Below are 9,753 nucleotides of genomic sequence, written 5' to 3'. Positions count from 1 at the left end.
AAATTCCTAGGAATGTTCTTTGACAACCACCTCACATAGAAACAGCACATTGAACAACTCACCCAGAATTGTAACAAAGATCTCAATTTACTCAGGAACATCACAGGGACTGACTGGGGATCCAATCAGGAAACCCTCCTCACGATATATAAAAGCCTAATTAGATCAAAACTGGATTACGGTTGCCAAGCATGTAACTCGGCTAAGCAACCTGTACTACAAAAACTTGACACTATCCAGAGAAAAGCCTTACTATTATGCACAGGAACACTCCCCTCAACATCATTAGAAGAACTACAAACACTAACAGGAGAACTACCCTTAAAATTACGTAGGCAAGAACTGCTCCTCCGATACTCCATTCGATTAGATACCCACCCAGACAACCATCCCACCAAAATAGCTATAAATAAGTGTAAAGTTGTCTTCAAACCCAAAGTCATACCCATCACACCAAGTGGCAAAGTAATCCTTGAACTAAGAGAAAAGATATCTCTACTAAAAAAACAGGTAACAAACAATACAGACCAGAACAAATTGCCATGGTTACAAAAACCACCAAGGATTAACACTGAAGCTACCAAATTAGGCAATAAAGAAGGACAAGAAAACTTACTAAAACCTGTACTGGCAAACGAAATCAACCCAAAATACCCGGACTATGTTAAAATATATACCGATGGATCAAAAACAAACAACCCACCAAGAACAGCAGCAGCAATAGTCATCCCTGAATTCAATATACAAACGGGATCCAGATTACCTGACTATTGCTCCATTGACACCACTGAATTCTGGGCTATACTTGAATCACTACAATGGATCAAAGACAACCAAATACCTAAAGCTGTCATTATAAGCGATTCCCTAAGCGTTATCAAATCGATCCAAAATCGCAATACACACTCTAGGGAACAATTCCTCGACAGAGCATGCCAATTAATCGATGATATCACCACAGCACATCAATTAGTCGAGCTCATGTGGATACGGTCGCACATTGGAATCTCTGGCAACGAAACAGCAAAGTTGCAAAAACCAAACTAAGAGATAAAAACTCTATCAAGCTTAACTATAGCTCTACAGAAGCAATAAGCTTCGCACAAACATATATAGACCAAACATGCTTTTTGGAACTCCTCCACAAAAGGTAAAAAGCACCATGAAACCCAATAAACGTAGATAGGAACATACAGCTACCTAAGGGTACCTATTTTGAACAGAAAACCATAAACAGGAAAATAACTGGAAAAACTAAACTAGCAAGCAGTTTTGAAAGGTTTATAGGACCCAAACCAGCAAGCATTAACTGCTTTAACTGCCACACCACCGAAGATCTACACCACGTATTCAATATATGCCCAAAATATCAACCCGCTCGGAAAATATTTATCAAAAACCAAAAAGAGATTGGATCACCACACACATACCCAGAGTTACTTATGGACTCTAATAAAAATAAACAATCAGCATATACAAATATAAATCAATTCATAGACTCAGCAGGACTTAGGAACAAAATATAATTACTATCCCCACAAAACCAAAAGACCCAGTAACTAGCTAAATAAATTTAGAAGCCACCACATAAAAGCCCATAATATATCATTTAATTTTATAAAAGTATTAATAAATAATTCACTTACGAAGCACCTATAAAAAACTAAGAAAACCGCAAAATCGGATGTCCTAGATGTCCTTAACGAACCGAGTAATCAGCTATTATTCCGGTCCTAGATGTTCTTAACGAACCGTGTAATCGGATAGGACTCCGGTCTCTTGCTAAATAAAGTATAAATAACATTCAATCTCTAAAAACATTGATTAATAAATAACTTAAAGAGGTAATATTGAAAAACTTATAAATAATATAACGTAGGAAACACTCCCTAAACACCTCAACTAGTAATACCATAATAACCTTGAAAATCTCTCTTCATACATGATTTCTACTAAGAACCTCTATAAATAGCAGAAACATCCCCCTCCTTTTAGAACATTTTGAAGAAAAAAAAAACAAAATTGCAAGAAACACCAGGCAAATACAACAAGAAACCAGCGATGTAAAACAAGCAGGACCGTTCCCGAGCTCTGCTTCCCACTAATGACAGTCAACCATTCAACTGTAGGGACCTTTATGGACCCACAGATTGAGGCCAAACTATCACGGTTCCTTGAATCCATAAAAGCCTGGGGAACAACTAGCAGGCTGCGGTGCAGTCAGAAAAAAGTGGCACATGCACAATTGTGCGCACGCCACTATAATTAAACTCAACAACAACAACAACGAAGTTAAGAAACTAGCATATTTAAAATTCTCTTTTGTTCTTTAACACCTTCTAGTGTTGAAGAATAAAATTATTGATATCTAATTCATTTCTTTTCTCAAATAATTTGAAAGTTCGTTCCCTATTTGGCATAATTATATCTTGGTGGTGACTGACTGGTATTTAAGTATCTGTAAATTTGTATTCACGCTTAGAAAGAAATCTTTTGTTCCAAACACATAGACATATATAGACATTTTGTTGAACATTTACTCTTTGATGTACAAATTCATATCAGTTATGTTGCAAATGCACAATGACATGTAATTAAAATTGTAGGAAAAGCGACTGTGAGTACCGTCGCCCTCCAACAGGCATTGGAAACACGTTTCAAAAGGATCCGAAGAGTAAAGATATGGTCCATATTTCTATCGTTTGCTTTTCTGTTTTCCTTTGATTCAATTTACTCAATTGACATTTAAACCACATGTCGTCTAGAACACAAACTTTACTTTGGTTTGGAGTAATTCATTAAAAAATATTGCAGGTGGATTCAGTATTAACTTATTATTCCCATACACGTGTCGTTATTCGTAAACCGCATGTCAACTCTCAAGATATGAGTTTTGCGTAGGCATAAAATGACAGGTGCTACAGATGTGTTATAAAACAAAACTATTAGCAATTACCATTATTTGCATCTGAGACACATATTCCAACATAAGATTAATTTTGACATTAAAGAGTATTATGGGTAATCTCCAAGCATACTCAAGCATTTACATGAACTTAAAAACTAAACAGTTTGAAAAGGTCGTCAAGATTCCTACAGTATCTCATGGATTAAGCACATTTTCATCAACCCCATCCGTGTCATATATTATGTAGGGTAATCAATTCCTTCTTAATATTATAAAACTCTACAGAGTATTTTTCAGAATATAAAAGAATTAACTGAAAATACATGTTCTGAAAATAGATGTAAAATGTTTTGTTCTTACGTCGCCATGGACTACATGAAGACGTGACACACTAATCTCTGAGTCTATATCTTGCGGCATAAATAATTGTGTATAAAATAAATAAGATGCATAAATATATACTAATAGGAAAGCTAAATAATATATACAGATAGTTCTTAAATGCACGAATATGAGAATATTGTCTTTCCGTGGGATAATATTTATATTTCACTCGCTTATGTTTGATTGTTCTGTCATTGGATCACAATCAATGGTACCGTTGAAACTATTTCTACCACCAATTTAAATAGAATATTTCAAACATTAATCCTAATGTAAAGTGTATTTTTTTCATTTTGGATTGGTCAAGCTTAAATTTTGCCCAGTAAAATAGTTTGATTGCAGATTTTGTTTATGTTGGCAATGTGCGTGTATGGCTTTGGTATCATACATTTTGATGCCTACACTTGGCAATGTGCTGAGAATAAGACGATAAATGAAGACAAATACAATTCAATTCCTTGCGTCCGATACACGTGATACATTACCAACATCATAACATACGTCAAATTCTAGCTTTATATCATCTTCTGTCGGTGACAAACACCTACTCGCAATGAACGGCGAATATATGTTGACGACATTGAATACTGCAATGTTAGGCGGAAATAAATTGTATATTAATGATTGTTCGAAAGAAACATATGTTTATATTTATCGCTGACTTGATCGCCGATACGAATTGAACTTTTATTGATCCAACAGTATATTTCGTTCTATCTAGATATGTATGTGTCCATGCATTTTTGCATCTAAATATACATAAGGGCCACGTTCTTAGTGTTTATAATATCTATCTATGTATCTATTTATCTATATATTTATATATAAATGTCTGCTTAAATATACAGAATACAGCTTGGATTGCAAACTTTTAAATCGATTTATCAAAACATCATATCAGAAATAAAGCAGAGAAAGCAATGTTTCTCTCTGGAAATTTCCACGTCCTTGATTCAATGGTTTCTTCCCAATTGATTAGCTGATAGAAGATGATACACACTTATGTCTCCGTCATCACATCAAGAATGAGAAAAGTAAGAACTAATATCTCACTCTGTCTCTCTCCACAATCACACCTCCTATGCATTCAATAGGGCATTTTATAACATTACATCGATACATGCATATTTTTAGTTTGCAATTAATCAGAGACGCTTTAAAAATGTACAGATCTGTCTTAATATATCTAAATGACAGTCATTTGCTAAATGATGACAAAGTTTCCAAATCCTTTGCAAAATTAATCAGATTGATATCATGTATATTAGGTTTTGGCATCAACAACAGTATTATCGAACATAAAATAATTTGACCATGTCTTATGAAACATTTTGTATTTGTTTATCTCTCCAAAGTACTGCTGAACTAAATCTCGTGTAAATTGGATTGGCGTTTATAACATAATTTCTTTGCAGCAATTTTAAAATAACTGTCTCGATGTTTGCATAGAAAGAGTTTCTTGTTGGCCAGGTGCTATCATGTGCAATTTGTTATATAAAATCTATACCCTTTATTACGAAAATATTATTGAACGATGTGCGCCAAGCTGGAACCTTAAGATTGAAATGAAATAAATACCAAATAGATTGTAATTTGTTACTGTAACTTTGAGGTTGTGGACGATGTATCTTACACTACAAATAAAGAGCACAATATACTGTTTCTTTTATCGTCGTTCCTTTTCTATTCGTTTCTGATTTCTTTCTTCTCGAAAATGTATTATTTATATGCCAGTATCTTGCGGACAATGAATCGGATTATGATTAATGCGTAATGTCATTTATACGTGCGAGGTAAATAATGTGATCGATGCAAATTTGATTCATTTTCTCATAAAATATTTTGCAACTCAAAATACGAATTTAAATTGAGCCATCTTGCGATGTACGGTTTTCTTTATCACTACTTAAATTCATGGCAAAATGACATGTAAATCCCGGCTTATGTCGACTCGGCTTGAGTAGCATTATTTTCACTCAACAATTGAAAAAAGTACTTCCTCCATGCAGTTTGAATATTCCTTTGTTATTAAACATCAATTCTCTTTTGAGGAATCATATTTAACAAACAGACATGCAGGATATATATTCAATTAAAAAACACTTATACAACATCGGTATCCTGTGCGACACATTGAAACAGAGACTTTGAAAATAGTTCGAAACCTTAAAGAATAGTAGCGAGAAGGACATCTACATTTCTCACATTTTATTTTTATCCTCTATCTTTTATGCTTGAATTTATGGCAGAATGTAAGGGTTGTCTTCATAAAGACATTAATAACGCTAGGGTCATAACCAGATGGGGATCATACATATAAATGCATATTGTATGAACAATTTTCACAAATGAATAATTAGCCATTGATAATATATTAACATCCATTAGTTATCTTCAATGTAATTCTATCGGATATTAAGAACTTTAGGGTCATCAGCAGATAACATTTCATACTTATAAATGCCATATAAGTAGATTATATAATGATGAAAACACAAAGCTAACATAACATATCGCATATTTCCCGTTTTAACCGAGGGCTCGATTTTCTGGTAACAAATATGACTTTGCTCTACCCAAAGGAAGGTGGCCCCTTCAAATTGTCGGATCTTTGGAAGTAATCTTTTTTCATAGGCAGCAATTGCGCGTAGGAATTTGTTATGAGATATTCTTTGAAAAAACGAGTTGACGGTACCCATTGAAGAAACAATCAACATTTACAAAATTCGAAGCAGATCTGCTTGTATCACCCGAGTTAATGGACAATCACAGGTTATGCTACAGCAGATATTTTGATGTGTAATTTTAAGCAAAGCCTGGATATATCTGTTGTACAATCAGAAACTATATCATGGAGTAAAATAAATATATTTGAGCAACTTTGCTAAACTATACCAATCGTGCCATCTAGTTCTCACGCTTTCAATTTTCGAAAAGTATAGAAATGTAAGACACACTTTATACCCGTTCTATATCTTCAATTGATAGAATGAGTGTTTCTTCATTTGGATAAAATAAAGTATACATCATTACCTTTATAGACGGCCAAATCGCCTTTATTGTAGCATTGTAAAATATTAGAAAATAATGCATGGTCCTTTGGAATAAAGAAGTGCGCTATAACGAAATGACTCAGACCTTCCAAATGAACGTTTTCTTTGCACACTGTTCATCGTTTTAACCAACTTGAATGTGAACGCTAATAGGAAAGAAAACTGATTTTTGCAACACACTTTACATTTAACTGGACATAAGGTGACAAGATTTATATGTGAATATTTATTGAGCTCTTTAAGTTATGTTTGATAGATGCATATATACTCAAAACATTTTAATATTAATGTAGTTTCTATAGGAATTTATCAGAAGACAGACAAAAGTTAAATTCTCAAATGTGTTGTCTTTAAAGATACGGGCTGTGTTAAAAAATTAAAACTTTATTATAATACATTACCAATCGATCATATTCTTTAATTCTTCACTATCAATCATAATGTCAGTGTGTAAGAAAACAAACCTGTAGATAGGTATAAAAGCACCGGCTATTGAACAAGCCATCACTGCCACTTCAAACTCCGAGACGAAATTAGAGCTCCTTGTTACCACACATTGAGGTAAGTAAAAGTATTCGGCACATTACTTGGCGTTCATGATTTAAACATATATTGTGCTGGGAAAAGTTTACTTTCGTTACAACTGTGCAGTGTTGCTCTGTGGTCACATGAAAGACTATATCAATAAATTCGTTGTCATGTATTTTATTAACAAAGTCACGCAGGCATCCTGCATATTTTAAAGTTGTGCTCCCTGTTAAAAGAGGAAGTAGACAATAGATAGTCATACCAATGTCTTTAAAATGAAAATCGGGGAATGAAAATAGCGCCTCTAAATTTGTATCAATTTAAGATACTGCAATCTCTGGTATAGCATTGTTTATTCAAGACGGACAATACCTTCGGACAGCTGTATCCGTATCTTGCTTTTACCTTTAGCAACTATTAATATTAAAAGTTATAAACACACCCACACACACGCACACACACACACACACACACACTTTAGCGTATTAACAGGAGTGAAGGGCTAACAGTATGTCACTTCGAGAATTTAGTTATAACTTAAGTAGAATGCGGTCATAAAACCTTAAATGTGTACTCTTTATATGCTTGCTATTCATTCTGTTTGAGCTTTTCTTGAAGGTTTTTGCCAAAATGAGAGCAATATAATTCGCGCAAACGGCGGTAATAATCTCGATGCTAGGTTATCTTCGTTTATGTCAACATAAAGCTATAAGTAGCATCCTTTCAGTCGAAATGTCAAGTTTGGGTTTGTTATTACGCTAGTGAAACGTTGTGTGAAATATCACTTTACAGTACTTGATACGGTTAATATATGACTATTGACGCAGCGTATTCGGTCTTCTTTGATAGAGCTGTGTATTATCCTTATTTAGCTGTATACAATTTTGATTTCGAGAACGAAGACTGTAACTATTCATTCGCTTGTGTTTGTTTCGTCATCATCAATTTTTCCGTTGGACTCAATTTGACAGTCTGTATAAGATAGGTCTAAGAGGACCATCGAATCCATAAACGAGCACAAAAACTGCCAAAGTAGGTCGTTCTTTACATCTCCTGTACCTTGTTACCGTTTTTAGAACTGTTATATTTGTGAACAATACGTGTATTTATCTCCTAACTATAGCTTTGTACATGTTTTGCGTATTTAATTGACACATTGCATATGAAATAAAAGATAACTGTATATAGCACATATGAGTAATGATTGTGATTTAACATAAGTATAGAAAATCATAATAGATTACATTTCAATACTATGTTATACTTCCATATATTGCATTTGTTTTATATTAACATCTCCTATTGCGGGCTTCATTCAGGCATCTAGTTCTAAAGATACTTTTCCACAGAACAGTAAATCGTCGGGCAACAGAGTAGTAGGGATTATACGTGATCGTCCGTGAGAAGAAACCCATGAATAACGTTAAATACATATGAAATTCAAAGTGGGATATCTAAAAGAAGTTTATCAGGTTCAGAGCTTTGCACAAAATGAAACTTGATTTTAAAGGAATATAAACTTTTGTTGATAACGGATTCATCTGCATTCGTTATTATACGTTAATCGGTGTCTATTAAAATAAGGCATGTCATTTACTGTGAATTTAATTTTGTTGGGCAGACGAAAATGAAGGCTGTACTAGGTCTCCTAGCTTGCATGGTTTGTGCCATCGTAGCCCTCCCACAAAGTGGATACAGCGGCTTCAGTGGATTTGGTGGATACAGCGGTGGACTCCCCTGGGGATTTGGCGGTGGATATGGTGGATATGGTGGGCTTTGGGGTGGACATGGAGGTTGGGGTAAATTCCCTCACATCAAACCCCGGGCTAAGTAAGAACTACTACTCTTCATCTTTGACTTTTATATCATATATTAGAGATTTAACCTAATGTGTTTGTTCATCATTAGATTCTTCACTACAATGTCGTCTGAGTCGCTGTACATCTGAACTCTTACACTTCGAAGTAGTCACATAAACGCTTTCGGAGTTCATATTAGTAGATAATTATTAATATTTAATCATATTAGTAGATATTTATTAATATTGAATGGAACTTAAGAATCCAGCCTGTTCATGTTCACTTTATTCTCATTTTTATTTTACAGCTATTAACAGGAAAAGCTACTCATAAAAACTGGATCACAATCTGAGGAAATAAGACGCCGCACTTGGAGTAATGTTACAGTCGCATTCTTATCTAGTACCCCAATAAATTATTTGACTGATCAAAGATACATGAATTGTTTTTGTCATGATATTCATTCCACTCTACAAGCTACAATCTCTCACTATCAGTTTTAGCTGACAACCTTGTGTGATAAACCTCTACTTTTCTAGATATATTGTTAAGATTTTTCATTACGTATTGTATAAAAGAATTAGAATTGAAACTAAACAAATGCTTTTATAACTATGCGTAGAATGCTCGGAAGTATATCCTGCATGCGAATGAACGTATTTCTATACTGAATTTAGCTAAGATTGTCCTAGCTGGTGTTTGAGAATATTAGAAAGTAAATCTCCTTTCCTGAAATTGATAGACTTTCCCAGCAGATTTGAAGATATTCCAATGTCTCCTGCAAATATATTTAAGATGCGGCCAAACGTTTATCTGCGTCTCCAATGATCTGTGGTCTCATAATAGCCCGGAATGTTCTAGTCTGTCGTCGCATACATGGACTGCAGATATGAAAGTACCGTCGGACTATTAACCGGCAGTTCAAGCACATTGTCGCATAACTGGCCAGCACATTATAACGTACCGGTGCATAATAAACCAACATATCTATGCTTGTTTAATAATTTAAAGAGGATAATGCAGACCTCACTTTTGTTCAACTTTGTGCTATAGTCAGCTACAACAGGTGAATATTATATGT

The 9,753-nt window shown here is 34.2% G+C and overlaps 1 long non-coding RNA gene across 1 annotated transcript; it reads left to right on the top strand.

Moving 5' to 3' along the window:
- The first annotated feature begins 6,851 nt into the window (after window positions 1–6,851).
- Window positions 6,852–9,108, top strand: LOC149798196 (uncharacterized). Its single transcript, XR_016421606.1, has 3 exons — window positions 6,852–6,906; window positions 8,495–8,703; window positions 8,980–9,108. It is a non-coding gene; the product is annotated as an uncharacterized LOC149798196 (long non-coding RNA).
- The last annotated feature ends 645 nt before the right edge of the window (window positions 9,109–9,753 follow it).

Source organism: Sinohyriopsis cumingii, chromosome 6 (assembly GCF_028554795.1).
Source record: "Sinohyriopsis cumingii isolate HCF-2022 chromosome 6, ASM2855479v2, whole genome shotgun sequence".
Lineage (NCBI taxonomy): Eukaryota > Metazoa > Mollusca > Bivalvia > Unionida > Unionidae > Sinohyriopsis > Sinohyriopsis cumingii.
Note: the sequence above shows the minus strand (reverse complement) of the source record. Positions and strands in the feature narration are given on the sequence as shown.